The 23,307-nt window shown below is 41.3% G+C and overlaps 1 long non-coding RNA gene across 1 annotated transcript in view; it reads right to left on the reverse strand.

The window, feature by feature from the left end:
• LOC133577183 (uncharacterized) overlaps positions 1 to 22,836 on the reverse strand; it is a 37,188-nt gene extending 14,352 nt beyond the window's left edge. Inside the window, exons 1-2 of the long non-coding RNA XR_009811706.2 lie at positions 22,759 to 22,836; positions 13,216 to 13,297 (exon numbers count right to left, since the gene is read on the reverse strand). This is a non-coding gene — a long non-coding RNA (uncharacterized lncRNA). The remainder of the gene's footprint in view (positions 1 to 13,215; positions 13,298 to 22,758) is intronic.
• Between the last annotated feature and the right edge of the window lie 471 nt (positions 22,837 to 23,307).

Below are 23,307 nucleotides of genomic sequence, written 5' to 3' on the forward strand. Positions count from 1 at the left end.
GATATCACCGTACGTTTCATTTCCTGTTTACATCTGTAAAGACCACAAAATGGCTCCTACTAAGCGATCCGGTTCATAAAAAGACGCAATCTCTCCATCCGCACACGGATTACTACCGTATTTCACAGCTGATATTCCTGTGAACCGCACTGTGGAACGGGAGCACGTACGGTGAATATTCGCACCACAGGGAATGAGAAGTCATCCTTCACTGTGGTTCTAGCTTGCCATGCTAACTTCCACCCATGATGATATTCAAAAGGAAGACCTTGCCAAAAGAGACCTTTCCAGCCGGCGTCATCATAAAAGCTAACTCGAAGGGATGGATGGATGAAGAAAAGATGAGCGAGTGGTTAAGGGAAGTTTACGCGAAGAGGCCGGGTGGCTTTTTTCACACAGCTCCGAAGGCGAACACACCTTCACTAAGACGGGCAGATAGCGCCGGTCGACATACGCCAACATCTGCCAGTGGATCGTAAATGCCTGGGCAGATAGTTTCGGTCACAACTGTGGTCCGAGCTTTCCGGAAGGCAGGATTCACAGAACTGCTGCACAACAACAGCGACACTGAATCCGATGACTTCGACGAGGCGGAGCCGGCCATTTTTGGATCCCACGCTTGCGCAACTTTTCAATTCGGACACCGAAGACGAAGAATTCGAAGGATTTACGAATGAAGAATAACTTCAGAAGGTGAGCGCTATGTTTATTTTGTGTGTTGTGACATTAACGTTCGAGCAACATTATGTTGCTATTTATTGCTCTACACCATTTTGAATTTTACTATGTTTGTGATTGCACATTTGCGTACATTTTGGGACAGAGTTGTTAGAACGCTGGTTTTCAATATATTATTAAAGTTTGACTGAACTATCTGACTGTTTTTTTGACATTCACTTTAGCGCAGCGTTTTTTTGACATTCACTTTAGCGCAGCGTAGGCGCGGCTTATAGTCCGGGGCGGCTTATTGGTGGACAAAATTATGAAATATGTAATTCATAGAAGGTGCGGCTAATAATCCGGTGCGCCTTATAGTGCGGAAAATACGGTAATATGTCCGTGTGGAAACTCGTTCGGTGCACCTCCGCACCGAACCGAAACCCCCGTACCGAAACGGTTCGATACAAATACACGTACCGTTACACCCCTATTATTTTGATTATTGTTTCTCAGCTGTTTGTAAATGTTGCAGTTTATAAATAAAGGTTAAAAAAAAAAAAGTTTTTAAATTTAAAAAAAAAAAAAAAACGTAGCCTCAGCGCATGCGCATAGATCCAACAAATCAATGACTAAATTAATCGCCAAATATGTTTATAATCGATTTTAATCGATTAGTTGTTGCAGCCCTAATGCCCGGTTACAGTCCCAGCCCATTCCCACGTACCTCGGTGTGAAGCTTGACAGAACACTGACATTCTATACAAAATGGCGGCGCCCTGATGGCAGCGGCTTGCAGACGCTCTTGGAAGTGTAGAGCGATTTGGCAAAAATACCCGTCAATTCTGTCTATTTCATGGCTGGCTCACAGTGTGGTCACTTCGTGATCACATACGACCGACAGACGATTCTGGATGTGGATAGATCGGGCCGTTATAGGCTGAAAGATGCGTGTACTTTCGACCTCCTCGCTAGCATGGGGATACTTCGCTGGCTACATCCAGCGGCCTCTGAAGCAGCGGAGTTAAGTGCCAGCGGGGACCGTCAACGGAAGACACGTAAGCGCCAGGCTGGATAATCCCTGCACACATAGCAACTATTTTAGAACAATACACAACTCAAAAAATGTTTTTTCTGTGATGACTGTGTCAGAGGTAGATATGCGTTCTACTGAGGTAGCAAGTTATGATGCGTTCAGTTTATCACAACATCAAGCAAACAATCGGAAAATCTCCGTCATATCAATTCCTAGATATGGTCGAAATTATTTAAAGTGCACTACGCATAATAAACGCAACATTATTAATATTGCTACTACGGATAATTTCAACAAAAACTCCTCAAAACAGCCCACTACCTATAATATGGGCTTCTTAAACATAAGATCATTATCTTCCAAAACGTTATTAGTTAATGAGGTCAATAGAGACAATAATCTTGACGTCATTGGTCTCGCCGAGACCTGGCTCAAACCAGACGATTTCTTTGCGCTGGGTGAGGCGTCTCCTCCTGGCTATGCGGGAGCGCATATTGCCCGTCCCATTAAAAGGGGTGGGGGAGTCGCACTCATATACAACAAAAACTTTAACCTTACCCCGAACCTAAATAATAAATATAACTCGTTTGAGGTGCTTACTATGATGTTTGTCACACCGCTGCCTCTCCACCTGGCTGTTATCTACCGCCCCCCAAGACCCTATTCGGACTTCATCAGTGAATTTTCAGAGTTTGTTGCTGATTTAGTGACGCACGCCGACAATATAATCATAATGGGGGACTTTAATATCCATATGAATACCCCATCGGACCCTCAGTGCATGGCGCTCCAGACTATAATTGATAGCTGTGGTCTTACACAAATAATAAATGAACCTACGCATCGCAACGGTAATACGATAGATCTAGTGCTTGTCAGGGGTGTCACCACCTCCAAAGTTACGATACTACCGTATACTAAAGTAATGTCCGATCATTACCTTATAAAATTTGAAGTTCTGACTCATTGTCAACAAACTACTAATAATAATAACTACTATAGCAGCCGCAACATTAATGCTGCCACAACGATGACTCTTGCTGGAGTACTGCCTTCGGTAATGGCACCATTCCCAAATTATGTCGGCTCTATTGATAACCTCACTAACAACTTTAACGACGCCCTGCGCGACACCATTGATAGTATAGCACCGCTAAAGCTAAAAAGAGCTCCTAAAAGGCGCACCCCATGGTTTACAGAATAAACTAGAGCCCATAAATTATCGTGTAGAAAGCTGGAACGCAAATGGCGTGTTACTAAACTTGAGGTTTTCCATCAAGCATGGAGTGATAGTTTAATAACTTATAAACACATGCTTACCTTAGCTAAAGCTAAATATTACTCAAATATCATCCACCTCAACAAAAATGATCCTAAATTTTTGTTTAGTACAGTAGCATCGCTAACCCAACAAGGGACTCCTCCCAGTAGCTCCACCCACTCGGCAGATGATTTTATGAATTTCTTTAATAAGAAAATTGAACTCATTAGAAAGGAGATTAAAGACAATGCATCGCAGCTACAACTGGGTTCTATTAACACAGATACGACTGTATCTACGACGGATACTGCAATACAAAATAGTTTCTCTCTCTTTGATGAAATAACATTAGAGAAATTGTTAAGATGTGTTAATGGGACAAAACAAACAACATGTTTACTTGACCCATTTCCTGGGAAACTTATCAAGGAGCTTTTTGTATTATTAGGTCCATCAGTGCTAAATATTATAAACTTATCACTTTCCTCTGGCACTGTTCCACTAGCATTCAAAAAAGCGGTTATTCATCCTCTGCTCAAAAGACCTAACCTTGATCCTGACCTCATGGTAAACTACCGGCCGGTGTCCCACCTTCCGTTTATCTCGAAAATCCTCGAAAAAATTGTCGCACAGCAGCTAAATGAACACTTAGTGTCTAACAATCTCTGTGAACCTTTTCAATCCGGTTTCAGGGCAAATCACTCTACGGAGACACCCCTCGCAAAAATGACTAATGATCTACTGCTAACGATGGATTCTGATGCATCATCTATGTTGCTGCTTCTTGATCTTAGCGCTGCTTTCGATACCGTCGATCATAAAATTTTATTAGAGCGTATCAAAACACGTATTGGTATGTCAGACTTAGCCTTGTCGTGGTTTAACTCTTATCTTACTGACAGGATGCAGTGCGTCTCCCATAATAATGTGACCTCGGACTATGTTAAGGTAACGTGCGGAGTTCCTCAGGGTTCGGTTCTTGGCCCTGCACTCTTTAGTACTTACATGCTGCCGCTAGGCGACATCATACGCAAATACGGTGTTAGTTTTCATTGTTATGCTGATGACACCCAACTCTACATGCCCCTAAAGCTGACCAACACGCCGGATTGTAGTCAGCTGGAGGCGTGTCTTAATGAAATTAAACAATGGATGTCCGCTAACTTCTTGCAACTCAACACTAAGAAAACGGAAATGCTGATTATCGGTCCTGCTAAACACCGACATTTGTTTAATGATACCACCTTAACATTTGACAACCAAACAATTACACAAAGCGACTCGGCAAAGAATCTGGGTATTATCTTCGACCCAACTCTCTCGTTTGAATCACACATTAAGAGTGTTACTAAAACGGCCTTCTTTCATCTCCGTAATATTGCTAAAATTTGTTCCATTTTTGTCCACTCGCGACGCTGAGATCATTATTCATGCGTTCGTTACGTCTCGTCTCGACTACTGTAACGTATTCTTTTCGGGTCTCCCTATGTCTAGCATTAAAAGATTACAATTGGTACAAAATGCGGCTGCTAGACTTTTGACAAGAACAAGAAAGTTTGATCATATTACGCCTATACTGGCTCACCTGCACTGGCTTCCTGTGCACTTAAGATGTGACTTTAAGGTTTTACTACTTACGTATAAAATACTACACGGTCTAGCTCCATCCTATCTTGCTGATTGCATTGTACCATATGTCCCGGCAAGAAATCTGCGTTCAAAGAACTCTGGCTTATTAGTGATTCCCAGAGCCCAAAAAAAGTCTGCGGGCTATAGAGCGTTTTCTATTCGGGCTCCAGTACTATGGAATGCCCTCCCGGTAACAATTAGAGATGCTACCTCAGTAGAAGGATTTAAGTCCCATCTTAAAACTCATTTGTATACTCTAGCCTTTGAATAGACCCCCTTTTTAGACCAGTTGGTCTGCCGTTTCTTTTCTTCTCTCCTCTGCTCCCCCCTATCCCTTGTGGAGGGGGAGACACTCAGGTCCGGTGGCCATGGATGGGGTGCTGGCTGTCCGGGGTCGGGACCCGGAGTGGACCGCTCGCCTGTGTATCGGTTGGGAACATCTCTGCGCTGCTGACCCGTCTCCGCTCGGGATGGTTTCCTGCTGACCCCACTGTGGACTGGACTCTTACTGTTATGCTGGATCCACTATGGACTGTACTCTCACAATATTATGTTACACCCACTCGACATCCATTGCATTCGGTCTCCCTGGGGGGGGGGGTTACCCACATATGCCATATGCGGTCCTCTCCAAGGTTTCTTATAGTCATTCACATCGACGTCCCACTGGGGTGAGTTTTCCTTGCCCTTATGTGGGCTCTGTACCGAGGATGTCGTTGTGGCTTGTGCAGCCCTTTGAGACACTTGTGATTTAGGGCTATATAAATAAACATTGATTGATTGATTGATTCAAACCTGCACAGTGCCAAGGCAAAGACAAGTGCCCGTGCCGCCCTAATACGGCGGCTAGCCGGCACCACATGGGGAGCTACGACGAAGACACTGCACATGTCCACGCTGGCCCTGGTGTTCTCAGCCGCCGAGTACGGTGCCCCGGTTTGGTGCCGTAGCGCCCATGTAAAGAAGTCGGATGTCGCCCTCAACAGCACCCTGCGGACCGTTTCCGGGTGCCTGCGAAGGACCCCAGGAAACCAACTGCCCATCCTCGCTGGCATCGCCCCGGCAAACATCAGACGAGAAGCAGCCACACTGGCCCTCTCCCGAAAGGCACAGACCAGCGAATCCCACTTCCTCCATAAGATCGTCACAGAAACACCACGACGCGTGCGCCTAAAGTCAAGGCGCCCCTTTGCCATGCAAGCCCACGAGCTGCTCAGCACAACTTCAGCTGATACTTCCAAGGCCACCGCGGTCAAGACGAGATGGAGAGAACAGTGGAAGTTAGCAGAACCATCTAGGCTGCACCACCTCACAGACGTCTCCGGCCAAGAACTGCCCCGGAAGCAGTGGACAACCCTCAACCGCTTGAGGACCGGCGTCGGACGCAACGGAGCAGCAATGAAGAGGTGGGGACTTGCGGCAGATGCCTCCTGCGAGTGTGGGGACCCAGTCCAGACAGTAGAGCATATAGTAACTAGTTGCCCCAAACACCGGCCACCGAATGGCGAACATGGTCTGATTGACCTGGACGATGACACGTTGACCTGGCTCGCCTCAACAGAGCTGAAAATCTAAAGACACACGATAGAAGAAGAAGCGCGTTAGTGCAGTATCTCAGCTGTGGTTCGTATAGGTCGCAGTGGTACTCGGTTGTAATACACTTTTCCACCACTTGTGGCAGCAATGACAATATCATCCATCCATCCATTTTAAAGTTAAAGGTAAAGTACCAATGATTGTCACTCACACACTAGGTGTGGTGAAATTTGTCCTCTGCATTTGACCCATCACCCTTAATCACCCCCTGGGAGGTAAGGGGAGCAGTGGGCAGCAGCGGTGCCGCGCCCGGGAATCATTTTTGGTGATTTAACCCCCAATTCCAACCCTTGATGCTGAGTGCCAAGCAGGGAGGTAATGCGTCCCATTTTTATAGTCTTTGGTATGACTATGAACTCCCAACCTACCGATCTCAGGGCGGACACTCTACCGCTTGTACTCATGAGTCATGAGTCCCTTCTTGTGCTAATATTTGTGATTAACATGCTTTCATATCATATGACAAGGTTTATCCTGTTTAACCGTAAGTACGTTAAATATATTTTTTGAATACGATTAAAATGAAGAGTAAGATTACTAATTCAGTGTTAACATTTGAATGGGTGCCGGGCCTGCCTGTAGTGGAAAAGTTGGGGCCCGAGGTCAAAAAGGTTAAGAAGCCCTGCTCTATTTTAATTTCCCTTTCCCCTCTATTTACCTGTTTTAACTTGCTCCACACCTTTTTTTACCATCTTCTACCTTCTTTTTACGTTTCATTTATCTTGTTTTACCTTCTTTTACTTACTGTTGACCTTTTTTAACCTTCTACTTTCCCTTTTTACTATCATTGATCTTTTAATTACCTTATATTTTACCATTTACTTTCTTTAACTTTCTATTTAACTTGTTTCACCTTCTTTTATGCGGTCCAGATTTAATAAATTTATATTAGTTACACTCAAACAATTAATCAAAGCCACATAATCTTTTTTCTAATGGAATGAATTGATTACATCGATTCATTTGTGCAGCCCTATTGCCAAATAGTATATGGTAATATATATCCTTATTGCAAAAGGCTACAATATATATTGAGATATACATTTTAGACCATATCATAGTGCTGTGAATCTTTGGGCACCACATGATTGGGATTCGAATATTGCGGGTAAGGATTTGATTCAGAATTGATTCTCGATTCAAAATTGATACATGTTAATCACACCGAGTGCCAGTTCTATGATTAAGTACATTCCTCCATAAAATAGATAACCAGCTGTGATAAATGTTTGTATTACTTAAAAGAAAACTAGTTTTGATTAATAAAAATCGACCCAAACATTTAATAAAGTCAAATACAAATAATGCAACAAGAGAAGTATTCCACAATTGTCTATTCTAAATAAAATCTGTACAGCAGATATGGGCATCTACATCAACAATATGATTTGCCTGAGTGTATGGAGAAGACCGATTCACAATTGTATTTATTTTTTATTAAAAATATATAGATATATATATTTTTTTTATCGATTATGAATCGTTACAAATAAGAATCACGATTCATTCGAACATTTTCTTCTTTTTTTTAATACCCCCTACTATATCACCCATCCCTACTCCCAGTGACGTGCAGTCACTAGAGGCAGGTGAGGCGGGTCCTCAGCTGCCATCATGGAAAGAAAAAAATGTAAAAAGATATTTTTTGTACTAAATTATTATATGTATCCAGTGATTATACTATAAAGTTATTTTCCATTTAACTTCACCAGTTTTAGATTATTTTTATTTAAAATCGCTGAATTTTCACATTTGCCGTTCAAATACTGAGAATAGACGGTGCGGTGAACAACAGCCAGTTGAGGCACGTCACTGCGTTGTGCCTCAACACGGATTGCTGACTCGGCTAACTGCTGGCCTGCTGTGCAGTGAGACCGTATTGCTATATGAACTATATTATACATTTCCATAGTTTAGTTAGCTGAGGTATATAATGTACAGTGTATTTTGTCAACAACTGTATGTGTGTAACGTATTTCTTGTGCTGAGCAATCATAAAACGGCTGCAAAAGACGCACTGGCTGAGGCTCGCAGTAATCCGCCTCCTGCACCCCCGCCGTAGAATGAACCCCTGACGGGAGTGTTATATCAACTAAAGCCCACACTTAAACTTTCCACGTGCAAGATTGAATCTATTTAAAAAAGTTATTTCATAAGAAGCCAAAAAGTGCAAAAACAATAATGTTCGTGTTGGAGGAGTTGTGAATGACTGCAGGGCCACAACATTAGGTACACCTGCAGACTGCAGGTGTACCTAATTCACAACTCCTCCAACACGAACATTATTGTTTTTGCACTTTTTGGCTTCTTATTAAATAACTTTTGTAACCTATTTTTATGGGCTTTCCTCTTTGTGATGTTAAGTTCCTGTTATGCGCTGTTATACAGTATGTGCCTTGAGCTCTTATTTTGAAGGCGCTAAGAGCGAAAGTGATGACACGGAGTTGGGCGTAGGTTTTTGAAAGAAGGTAAATAAAGTAGTCCTCGTGTAAACTGGAGCCTCCGTGTTTGTTATTTTGTAGTTTCCTACAGTATAGGCGACATTTATAAACCCTCGGTTACACTTTTTTAAATAGATTCAATCTTGCACGTGGAAAGTTTAAGTGAGGGCTTTAGTTGATATAACACTCCCGTCAGGGGGTGCATTAATCCAGCACAACAGCGGCGCATGGACTTCATTTATAAGTAAAGGTAAGACCATAATAAAAAAAATTTTTATTAAATGTGCTTTTTTGTGTGCTACAGTTTGTATGTGTAAAGTTAAAGTTAAGTTAAAGTACCAATGATTGTCACACACACACTAGATGTAATGAAAGTTGTCCTCTGCATTTGACCCATCCCCTTGTTCACCCCCTGGGAGGTGAGGGGAGCAGTGGGCAGCAGCGGCGCCGCGCCTGGGAATAATTTTTGGTGATTTAACCCCCAATTCCAACCCTTGATGCTGAGTGCCAAGCAGGGAAGAATGCTGGTATGAGCTTTTAAACATAACCCGTTAACTGCTGCCAATCAAATGGTGAATAAGATGCTCTTTAGGGTTCATATGTTTGTAAATCTGACTGTGATGAAGTCAGTGCCTCACCAGCCATGAACCTCACCGCACGTCACTGCCTACTCCCACCGTAGGTTTTTCATAACAATCTCAAAACAGGAAGGTAAACTATACTTAACAAAAATATAAACGCAACACTTTTGCTTTTGTTCCCATTTTTCATGAGTTGACCTCAAAATTGTCAAACTTTTACTATTTACACAAAAGACACACTCCTCTCAAATATTTGGTTTGTGTTCGAAGGTGTTTTGCCGCTCATCCGAGTAGGCTTCATCAGTTTGTGCACATAGATTTAGATTGCTCAGAAAAAAAAAAAAGGAAAGGAAACAGGAAAAAAAATAGATTGGTCAGAGGTGTGACATATCAAGATGCTGATTAAACAGCATAATTTTTGCTCAGATGTGCCTTAAGCCCCGTTTACATGTACACGTCATAGTCACCTCCACTGTTGCTTTGTGTGCAAGTTCTTAAAAGTAACTTATCTGAACAATATCCAGTGTTGTGGTATTTCAATTAACTGGAATCCAGTGTGCTGTGGGGCCCTATTGTAGTGAATCACACCTGAGCCATCAGAAATTAATCACATTTTTATTATACACGTAAACATTAAAAGAACATTTAACATTAATCAATCTATGGATCTAGATATCTGGATACCAGGACACTCCTCACTCTTCACTCTTTTGCCTTCACCTTCATTGTCCATTCCTTTTTGCTGACTTTATATACTCTGGACCTAGACGTCGAGTCCGCGACATACATGGCGGAGAATAACTGATACAGTCTGCTTTGCCAGTCCAAATGCATTCGCCGTTTTCCTCGACGGCCAGGTAATACAAAGCACACGCTACCTTTTTTTTTTAAATCACATCCACGGGCGCTCGCATTCTCGTTGTCTCTCCTTCGACAAATGAACAAAGTTTTTCGCTAAGTAGAATCACAGCTAACCCGGCCGGACATTCGAAAGTTCTCTTGTCGTCTGAGAAGTGTTGTATCCAAAATAGCTTCAATCGCTTTCTCTTAAGGTATTCATGTGTGATTTCCACAAGCGTCTGTACAGTTGGAAGGAGATGACTGTATGACTGGCCTTCATATTTCCAGTGGTTAGCGCAGAGTTACGAACCCGCTTTATTATGAAGCTGGCTGTGGCGCGTTCTTTCTGATGTCACTTTCTGTGTGGACGTGGTCTTTCTGGCATCAATTCCTCTCCGAACTCAGTTTGTAAACGATCAATGAGTCCATACAAAGCTAAGTGCCAGAGATTCAAGAAATATACGGCTGACTTACCCGTGTAAAAATTTGTCCGAGGAGGGGGACCTTAAACGCTTGTTTAGTGTGGCTGAAACGGGGCTTAGGCTAAATAATTATTAATTTAAGGGGTTAAACGACTTGGTGTAGACATGGCCTTAAGCTGCCCACAATAAAAGGCCACTCTGAAATGTGAAGTTTTACTTTATTGGGATCGGGGGGGGGGGTTAAAAAAGCAGTCTGTATCTGGTGTAACCACCATTTGCCTCACGCAGTGCAACACATCTCATTGGCATAGAGTTGATCAGGTTGTTGATTGTGGCCTGTGGAATGTTGGTAAATGGTTGTGCCAAGTTGCTGGATATTGGCAGGAACTGGAACACACTGTTGTATACGTCGATCCACAGCATTCTAAACATGCTCAATGGATGTCCTGTCCGGTGAGTATGCTGGCCATGCAAGAACTGTAATGTTTTCAGCTTCCAGGAATTGTGTACATATCCTTGCAACGTGGGGCCGTGCATTTTCAGGATATTGTCATGGTATCTCTGTGCATTTTAAATGCCATCAATAAAATGCACTTAGCCACCCCATACCATAACCCCATCCCCACCATGGGCCACTCGATTTACAAGGTTGACATTGGCAAACCGCTCTACCACACGACTCCACACACGCTGTCTGCCATCCGCCCTGAAAAGTGAAAACTGGGATTCATCCGTGAAGACAACACTTCTCCAACGTGCTTAACGCCATCGAATGTGAGCATTTGTCCACTCAAGTCGGTTACTATGACGAACTGCATTCAGGTCGAGACTCCAATGAAGACGAGGAGCATGTAGATGAGCTTCTCTAAGACGGTTTCTCACAGTTTGTGCAGAAATCTTTGCAAATGCAAACCAATTGTAGCAGCAGCTGTCCGGGTGGTTGGTTTCATACGGTCATGGAAGTGCACCTGCTGGATGTTGAGGTCCTGGGCTGGTGTGGTTACACGTGGTCTGCGGTTGGGAGGCCGGGTGGATGTGCTGCCAATTCTCTGCAACGCCTTTGAAGACGGCTTATGGTAGAGAACTAAACATCCATTTCACGTTAAACAGCTCTGGTGGACATCCCTGAAGTCAGCATGCCGACTGCACGCTCCCTCAAAACTTGCAACATCTGTGGCATTGTGCTGTGTGATAAAACTGCATATTTCATTGTGGGCAGCCTAAGGCACACCTGTGCAATAATCATGCTGTTCAGCATCTTGATATGCCACATTTGTGAGGAGGGATGGGTTATCTTGGCAAAGAAGAAATGCTCACTAACACAGATCTAGACAGATTTGTGAACAATATTTGAGAGGAACTTGTATTTTGTGTAAATAGTAAAAGTTTGAGATCCTTGAGTTCAACTCGTGAAAAATGGGAGCAAAAACAAGTGTTAATTTATATTTTTGTTCTGTATGCCCAAAATGGCACCTTTTTGTCCTGCTGTCATGGACAAATGTAGTCCAGCAAAACGTTAAACCACAGGATCCAAAGAAATGACACAAACAAGGATTTTGACGCTTGTCAACTTGTCCCACGATTGTGATTTAAAGACTAAACCTTGCATGCAGCGCATTTTTCGGAGAAAGGGCCAGGAAATTGGAACACAATGACATTTGCTATAATGCACCTGACATTTACTGTGTAATTCTGTCAGTCGAAACGTGTTCAAAGCTATTATTTTGACAGCAAAGCGGTGCAGATCTTTCTGAGTGTCGTTTGACAACGGCAACAAAGAAGCTTCTAAAGTAAAAGGGGGGTGGAAACAGCAACTCTCCGTAACAACCCGATGACAAGCGTTCCGCACAAGACCCTTTATTTGGGCCGAAACAGGTTTGTGTGAGATTTGCTCTTAAGCTCTCATCCCAGCAGGGAGGGAGAAAGGCGGAAATAAAGTGAAAGAAAAAAGCCAAAGGGGAGTGCATGGAGGCCATAAAAGGCCAAAGCAGGAGAGAAAAGATGGGGGGTGCGAGGGATGGGCTGTGGATCAGCATGGATGGTCAATAGCTGGCAAGAGTTGTGGTCCACTGTCACGTCTCCTGACCGTAAGTCCACCTACACCTCTCAGACAAGATTTAACATGAACATTGATTTCAGGAGAAGCCGAGATGTCCGCAGGGGAACCCGGGGACAGGTGCCTGCAGTCATGCGGGGAAAAGGCTAATGAGAGGTGAGGGACCCAAACGGCGCTAACAAGGAAAGCCGGGAGAAGAAGAGAGGCGTAAATTAGAGAGACCAGAAACAGGAGGAACCGGCGGAGAAAGAGTTGAAATGTTTTTATTTCTCCAGAAGAAACTAAATGAGGCTTTGCGTGGGCGTTGAGCGGCTGCAGTCTGCGGGTCTAACGGTGGTCAGCGCACGCAGAGACAAGTCTTCACGCCAAATGTCTCAAAGTAAACTTTACCATCTAAACATTTTTTACAAGGAGGAACCATACTGGATGGTTTCATATGCAGTCATTTTAAAGCACCATGCAGCAGATCCACACGATATCAAGAAAAACGAATTATGCTTCTAAACATCAATGCAATTTGTCATCATCATGCATAAGAAATAGCATAGGGAAATCACGTTAAATCAAGCTTAGTTAGCCAATAAGATCCTATACCTAGACAAAATTATTAAAACATGTTTTATATTACTGGTGTTTTAGTCATATTGTACTAAACAGCCAGGACAGAGCGTTATGTTACACTTTTTCCCCCCATACCTTGCAATAAGTGATGAATTTCCTGTTATATGGTTTTGGTCACCTTTTGCCTCTTTGCCACCACCCTTTACTGACTTTGATGCTAAAAGAAAGAAAGGAAAAAGGTTAAATTTTGCATTTTTATGCAAAATACAGAGCAAAGGTGAGCAATTCCAAGATGTGACAGAGTAGATGTGACATATAGGGAGAAAAAATCAAGTCTTTTGAACAATTGTTTCAGGTGAACGACGAAAACCGATTTGCGTTAGTTTGGTAGTTGTTTTTATGCACATGCAAATACAGACAGGCAACTGGACTGAATAATTGTTGTGATTTTCTATTGTTTTGTTTTATTTAGTTACTTTTTAAAATTTGGATTGATTTTTATGGTTCATTGTTGTGATGTAGGTTAAACGTACACACTATCGGTTATAGTAGGGCTCGGCGATTTATCGGGTTTGTAGGATATATCGATATATTTTTAAACAAGATATGAATTAAGAAAATATCGTAATATCGATATCATTTATTTCACGTTAAAATGACCAAAGACCGCCTATTTGTTGTATTCCTTGGTCTCCCCCGCTTCCCACTACCTACTATAGCCCTCCCCTTCTTCCTTCCAAGACTTGCAAGCACATATAAGAACATCCATGATTGGTTGGTTGTAGGGCTGGGCGATATTGCCTTTTTTTAATATCGCGATATTTTAAGGCCATATCGCGATACACGATATATATCTCGATATTTTGCCTTTGCCTTGAATGAACACTTGATGTATATAATCACAGCAGTATGATGATTCTGTGTCTACATTAAAACATTCTTCTTCATACTGCATTAATATATGCTCATTTTAAACTTTCATGCAGAAAAGGAAATCACAACTAAAAAAATCACTATTTTTTTCATACGGTGTTGATCTGGAAATGTTTGCCTCGGCATTTTGATGGAGTGGGTGTGTGGCACCGAACCGAGATATTGACGTGCGGAGTAAGCCCTCTTCATTGTCTAGCGGGTGACTTTTCAAATGATGCTACATATTAGCAGTGTAGCCGAGTGTCCTGGGTTCGCCTATACAGTGTACTTATCTAATAAAATAATAAACGGGAGACATTAGAGCAGGTTCGGTAGCCACCGCTTCTTTAATGTCAACATCACACACCTCCTTCCACAACCACACACACCCTACATCACAGCCCTACGGCAACAACTCTGGAGGGACAAAACTCCTCCTCCTTACCTAACACACTCCGGTAACTTGGGACACCCTGAACTGTTTGTTACAGCAGTAATGCTACTTTTTATAGCAACGCTTTTGCCCCACACTTGACAAATTACGGTTGTCTGTTTGACATATTCCCGCTTGAAGCCAAACCACCGTCAGACGATGGACCCCCTGCTGTTTTTTGGGGGAATTAATTATTCCTTCATTTGTTACCAGATTCGCACCTTCTTTCTCTTGTATTAGCACTCACACCACTCCGCTAGCATCACAGCTAACGTTAGCCATGCTGCTACCTCTCTGCTCGGGGAGGGCGTATACGTATGTGACGTATGACGTGACAGCATGTGACGTGTGTAAGACGATGCTCATGTTTTATATCTCTGTGAGAAGGAGACACAGGAAAGAGCGAGGAGAGCCTGTAGTGTAATGCCCGCAGCTAAAAGCAACTGCGTGAGAACGTATACTCGATATCGCGATATAGTCATTTTCTATATCGCACAGAGACAAACCCGCGATATATCGCGTATATCGATATATCGCCCAGCCCTAGTTGGTTGTTTACTATGATGAGTCACGATTGGTTGAGATTAAGGCAAAACATTAGGAACAGGCTAATCAGAGGCAAGATAGGGCGGGTCATGGAACCAGGAAGGGAAATCACAAAAGACATCCCAAATGACGACCAGAGAGTCGTAGAAAAGAAAGAGGGAATATTCAAGCGGGCGATTTATATATTAAAAATGTAGACCACGTCCAGGAAACCCACAATGCGTCCACTTGGCCACATTTGGACAAATGTATGCGTCTGGATAAAACATTCATTTGAGTTGTTCACTATGTAAGCCCAAATCAAAACTGTTCCCGAGTTGCATATTTTGCACGAGAAACCTGCCAAAAATGTATGCCGAAGTGAGGAAGAACATAGTCGCACAATTAAGTCAAGTCCCTTATTTGGCGCTTACCATAGACATGTGGTCTAGTAGGACCACAGAACCGTACGTGTGTGACAGTCCATTACATCGTCGACTGGGAATTAAAAAGTGCCTGCCTGCAAATTTATTTTTTATCTGAGTTTGACACATGTTGTATTATTTGCACAGCAATGTTATTTATTTTATGTAGAAAGAATATTTTTCTATTTTATTCATGTTATGTAATTATGTGCTACTTATACAGTTTATTTTCTACGCTGTTAAAACTCATCTTGACTAACTAGTTAGCTGACTGTTTACAGTACAGTTGTCATTCACTCCAATTTCACTGAATCTCGCTCAAAAATGAATATCTTTATATGTATACTTTCACCGGAAAATATATCGGGATATATATCGAATATCGAGTTTAAGTAAAAATATATATACTTTTTCGTCCATATCGCCCAGCCCTAGGTTATAGTACAAATTGCTATTTACATTTTTATTATGTCCTATTTTTCTTTTAAATATATTTTTATCTGTATTATTAAAATGCAACAAAGTTATTTAGGTTAGGGAAAATTCAAAATAATGATTTCATGGGGGGATATGGGACCACCGTAAGGAACATTTATAGTAAAAACAAAAAATAAATAGAATTATTGCCAATATTTTAGAACAATTCTTACCAATACAGTAAGATTTGTGTAAATTTAAATTCTTCTGATCTACATCTTATCTTCTCTTATCTTATAACGGCTATCACTGATTGTTTTGTTGCTTTAAAATATCACAGCTGAAAAAAAACTATAAGAATATAACTATAATGACGCTGAGATCCTTATTCAAATTTGTTACATCTCGTCTGGATTACTGTAACGTATTATTTACGGGTCTCCCTATGTCTAGCATTAAAAGATTACAGTTGGTACAAAATGCGGCTGCTAGACTTTTGACAAGAACAAGAAAGTTTGATCATGTTATGCCTATACTGGCTCACCTGCACTGGCTTCCTGTGCACTTAAGACGCGACTTTAAGGTTTTACTACTTACGTATAAAATACTACACGGTCGAGCTCCATCCTATCTTGCTGATTGTATTGTACCATATGTCCCGGAAAGAAATCTGCGTTCAAAGAACTCCAGCTTATTAGTGATTACCAGAGCCCAAAAAAAGTCTGAGGGCTATAGAGCGTTTTCTATTCGGGCTCCAGTACTCTGGAATGCCCTCCTGGTAACAGTTAGAGATGCTACCTTAGTAGAAGCATTAAAGTTCCATCTTAAAACTCATTTGTATACTCTATACGCCTTTAAATAGACCCCCCCCCCTTTGAAGCCAGTTGATCTGCCGTCTCTTTTCTGCTCTCCACGAAGGAGAGGGGGGGGTACAGATTAGATGACCACAGATGAAGCGCTAGCTGTTCAAAGTGGGGACCCGGGGTGGACCACTCATCTGTGCATCAGTTGGGGACGTCTCTGCGCTGCTGACTTGTCTCCACTCAAGATGATCTCCTGCTGGCCCCACTATGGACTTGACTCTCACACTATTATGTTAGATCCACTATGGACTGGACTCTCACACTATTATGTTAGATCCACTATGGACTGGACTCTCACACTATTATGTTAGATCCACTATGGGCTGGACTCTCACACTATAATGTTTAATCCACTATGGACTGGACTCTCACTCTATTATGTTAGAACCACTATGGACTGGACTCTCACACTATTATGTTAGATCCACTATGGACTGGACTCTCACACTATTAACTAGATCCACTATGGACTGGACTCTCACACTATTATGTTAGATCCACTATGGACTGGACTCTCACACTATTATGTTAGATCTACTATGGACTGGACTCTCACACTATTATGTTAGATCCACTATGGACTGGACTCTTACTCTATTATGTTAGATCCACTATGGACTGGACTCTCACACTATTATGTTAGATCTACTATGGACTGGACTCTCACACTATTAACTAGATCCCCTATGGACTGGACTCTCACACTATTATGTTAGATCCAGTATGGACTGGACTCTCACTCTATTATGTTAGATCCACTATGGACTGGACTCTCACACTATTATGTTAGATCCACTATGGACTGGACTCTCACACTATTATGTAAGATAGATAGATAGATAGATAGATAGATAGATAGATAGATAGATAGATAGATAGATAGATAGATAGATAGATAGATAGATAGATAGATAGGTCTTTATTGTCATTGCACAAGTACAATGAAACTTGTACTTGTGGACTGGACTCTCACACTATTATGTTAGATCCACTATGGACTGGACTCTCTCACTATTATGTTAGATCCACTATGGACTGGACTCTCACACTATTATGTTAGATCCACTATGGACTGGACTCTCACACTATTATGTTAGATCCACTATGGACTGGACTCTCACACTATTATGTTAGATCCACTATGGACTGGACTCTCACACTATTATGTTAGATCCACTATGGACTGGACTCTCACACTATTATGTTAGATCCACTATGGGCTGGACTCTCACACTATAATGTTTAATCCACTATGGACTGGACTCTCACTCTATTATGTTAGAACCACTATGGACTGAACTCTCACACTATTATGTTAGATCCACTATGGACTGGACTCTCACACTATTATGTTAGATCCACTATAGACTGGACTCTCACACTATTATGTTAGATCCACTATGGACTGGACTCTCACACTATTATGTTAGATCCACTATGGACTGGACTCTCACACTATTATGTTAGATCCACTATGGGCTGGACTCTCACACTATAATGTTTAATCCACTATGGACTGGACTCTCACTCTATTATGTTAGAACCACTATGGACTGAACTCTCACACTATTATGTTAGATCCACTATGGACTGGACTCTCACACTATTATGTTAGATCCACTATGGACTGGACTCTCACACTATTATGTTAGATCCACTATGGACTGGACTCTCACACTATTATGTTAGATCCACTATGGACTGGACTCTCACACTATTATGTTAGATCTACTATGGACTGGACTCTCACACTATTATGTTAGATCCACTATGGACTGGACTCTCACTCTATTATGTTAGATTCACTATGGACTGGACTCTCACACTATTATGTTAGATCTACTATGGACTGGACTCTCACACTATTAACTAGATCCACTATGGACTGGACTCTCACACTATTATGTTAGATCCACTATGGACTGGACTCTCACACTATTATGTTAGATCCACTATGGACTGGACTCTCACACTATTATGTTAGATCTACTATGGACTGGACTCTCACACTATTAACTAGATCCACTATGGACTGGACTCTCACACTATTATGTTAGATCCACTATGGACTGGACTCTCACACTATTATGTTAGATCCACTATGGGCTGGACTCTCACACTATAATGTTTAATCCACTATGGACTGGACTCTCACTCTATTATGTTAGAACCACTATGGACTGAACTCTCACACTATTATGTTAGATCCACTATGGACTGGACTCTCACACTATTATGTTAGATCCACTATGGACTGGACTCTCACACTATTATGTTAGATCCACTATGGACTGGACTCTCACACTATTATGTTAGATCTACTATGGACTGGACTCTCACACTATTATGTTAGATCCACTATGGACTGGACTCTCACTCTATTATGTTAGATCCACTATGGACTGGACTCTCACACTATTATGTTAGATCTACTATGGACTGGACTCTCACACTATTAACTAGATCCACTATGGACTGGACTCTCACACTATTATGTTAGATCCACTATGGACTGGACTCTCACTCTATTAACTAGATCCACTATGGACTGGACTCTCACACTATTATGTTAGATCCACGATGGACTGGACTCTCACACTATTATGTTAGATCCACTATGGACTGGACTCTCACACTATTAACTAGATCCACTATGGACTGGACTCTCACTCTATTATGTTAGATCCACTGTGGACTGGACTTTCATTCTATTAACTAGATCCACTATGGACTGGACTCTCACACTATTATGTTAGATCCACTATGGACTGGACTCTTCACACTATTATGTTTGATCCACTATGGACTGGACTTTCATTCTATTAACTAGATCCACTATGGACTGGACTCTCACACAATTATGTTAGATCCACTATGGACTGGACTCTCACACTATTATGTTAGATCCACTATGGACTGGACTCTCACACTATTATGTTAGATCTACTATGGACTGGACTCTCACACTATTATGTTAGATCCACTATGGACTGGACTCTCACTCTATTATGTTAGATCCACTATGGACTGGACTCTCACACTATTGTGTTAGATCTACTATGGACTGGACTCTCACACTATTAACTAGATCCACTATGGACTGGACTCTCACACTATTATGTTAGATCCACTATGGACTGGACTCTCACACTATTATGGTAGATCCACTATGGACTGGACTCTCACTCTATTAACTAGATCCACTATGGACTGGACTCTCACACTATTATGTTAGATCCACTATGGACTGGACTCTCACACTATTATGTTAGATCCACTATGGACTGGACTCTCACACTATTAACTAGATCCACTATGGACTGGACTCTCACTCTATTATGTTAGATCCACTATGGACTGGACTTTCATTCTATTAACTAGATCCACTATGGACTGGACTCTCACACTATTATGTTAGATCCACTATGGACTGGACTCTTCACACTATTATGTTAGATCCACTATGGACTGGACTCTCACACTATTATGTTAGATCCACTATGGACTGGACTCTCACACTATTATGTTAGATCCACTATGGACTGGACTCTCACACTATTATGTTAGATCCACTATGGACTGGACTCTCACACTATTATGTTAGATCTACTATGGACTGGACTCTCACACTATTAACTAGATCCACTATGGACTGGACTCTCACACTATTATGTTAGATCCACTATGGACTGGACTCTCACTCTATTAACTAGATCCACTATGGACTGGACTCTCACACTATTATGTTAGATCCACGATGGACTGGACTCTCACACTATTATGTTAGATCCACTATGGACTGGACTCTCACACTATTAACTAGATCCACTATGGACTGGACTCTCACTCTATTATGTTAGATCCACTGTGGACTGGACTTTCATTCTATTAACTAGATCCACTATGGACTGGACTCTCACACTATTATGTTAGATCCACTATGGACTGGACTCTTCACACTATTATGTTTGATCCACTATGGACTGGACTTTCATTCTATTAACTAGATCCACTATGGACTGGACTCTCACACAATTATGTTAGATCCACTATGGACTGGACTCTCACACTATTATGTTAGATCCACTATGGACTGGACTCTCACACTATTATGTTAGATCTACTATGGACTGGACTCTCACACTATTATGTTAGATCCACTATGGATTGGACTCTCACTCTATTATGTTAGATCCACTATGGACTGGACTCTCACACTATTATGTTAGATCTACTATGGACTGGACTCTCACACTATTAACTAGATCCACTATGGACTGGACTCTCACACTATTATGTTAGATCCACTATGGACTGGACTCTCACACTATTATGGTAGATCCACTATGGACTGGACTCTCACTCTATTAACTAGCTCCACTATGGACTGGACTCTCACACTATTATGTTAGATCCACTATGGACTGGACTCTCACACTATTATGTTAGATCCACTATGGACTGGACTCTCACACTATTAACTAGATCCACTATGGACTGGACTCTCACTCTATTATGTTAGATCCACTATGGACTGGACTTTCATTCTATTAACTAGATCCACTATGGACTGGACTCTCACACTATTATGTTAGATCCACTATGGACTGGACTCTTCACACTATTATGTTAGATCCACTATGGACTGGACTCTCACACTATTATGTTAGATCCACTATGGACTGGACTCTCACACTATTATGTTAGATCCACTATGGACTGGACTCTCACACTATTATGTTAGATCCACTATGGACTGGACTCTCACACTATTATGTTAGATCTACTATGGACTGGACTCTCACACTATTATGTTAGATCCACTATGGACTGGACACTCACTCTATTATGTTAGATCCACTATGGACTGGACTCTCACACTATTATGTTAGATCTACTATGGACTGGACTCTCACACTATTAACTAGATCCACTATGGACTGGACTCTCACACTATTATGTTAGATCCACTATGGACTGGACTCTCACACTATTATGTTAGATCCACTATGGACTGGACTCCCACTCTATCAACTAGATCCACTATGGACTGGACTCTCACACTATTATGTTAGATCCACTATGGACTGGACTCTCACACTATTATGTTAGATCCACTATGGACTGGACTCTCACACTATTAACTAGATCCACTATGGACTGGACTCTCACTCTATTAACTAGATCCACTATGGACTGGACTCTCACACTATTATGTTAGATCCACTATGGACTGGACTCTTCACACTATTATGTTAGATCCACTATGGACTGGACTTTCATTCTATTAACTAGATCCACTATGGACTGGACTCTCACACAATTATGTTAGATCCACTATGGACTGGAGTCTCACACTATTATGCTAGATCCACTCGACGTCCATTGCACCGGTCCCCACATCTGCCGTCCCCCTCAAGGTTTCTCGTTATCATCCCATTGGGTTGAGTTTTTCCTTGCCCTGATGTGGGATCTGAGCCGAGGATGTCGTTGTGGCTTGTGCAGCCCTTTGAGACACTCGTGATTTAGGGCTATATAAGTAAACTTTGATTAATTGATTGATTGATAATAACAAGCCAGTCTTTCGCACGGCTCTTTTAAATGAATGGCTCCACAAAATATCTCTCTTCAAAAGAGCCATAACTCCCATCTCAAACATAGAGTGGTTTTGAAGTCAAATTAAAACATTAATGCAGCAATTATTGCATCATATTTATGATATTAAAAAAAAAATCCACCACTGACAAGAGAACTCAATCAATGTTAGCATCACCAAGACTTAATTCAATTAGAGAGGAGTTGAATTCACAATCTTAATTTGCTGAACTAATATCGAGAATAGTTAATATGCCCCGGGGTAATTAAAACAAACGAATAACAACAGAGAAAAACAATACTTTAAATCACCTTTAGTAGGTCAATAAGCGCTAAATTGGCACAGGCGTAAACCCGATTGATGTTGGTTAGCGAGCTAGCAAAACGATAAGCGAGCAAACGAGCCCGCGTTGGCTAACGTTTTAGAAAGGCATTAAAATGTAAACATTGCCTGTTATACGACATTAATTTTAAACGATAACTTTTGTACAACGTGTAATAAAATTACCTCATTTTGGCTTGACTCCACCGGGCATTATTGAGAAAGGGGTGACTATCTGCAACAGCTGCGTAGCGCAAGGCATTCTGGGAGTTGTAGTATGAGACATTGTTCGTATCATTTTAATTTATTTACAATGATCGTGATTGTAACGAATAAATGCGTGTTTATATCTTTTTAATGCTTGAAAAATATTGTTAATATGTATTTATACTAATTTTAAAGGGAAAAGTGTCAAGTCTAAAATACCTCCTAATGGAGCTGTCTCCAATACAGAAATATATATATACAAATAGTCTCATATTTTTTTCATTTAATTTTTATTGACATATCCAGCATCAGACATTCCTATCCATTACATCATATTTACATACATTATATATTTGTTGTCTGCCCTAAATGTCAAAATATGTTTTTGTTTATATCCCAGTGATGCCACCCCCACACCCCAAAAGAAAGAAACAGCAAGAAAACTAAATAATATTATTTAAAAAATTAATCAAATAAATTAAGAAAAAGAAAAAAAATATATTAAAAAAATAATAATAATAATCAGAA

The sequence above is a fragment of the Nerophis lumbriciformis genome, linkage group LG37 (genome assembly GCF_033978685.3).
Source record: "Nerophis lumbriciformis linkage group LG37, RoL_Nlum_v2.1, whole genome shotgun sequence".
Taxonomy (NCBI): Eukaryota; Metazoa; Chordata; class Actinopteri; order Syngnathiformes; family Syngnathidae; genus Nerophis; species Nerophis lumbriciformis.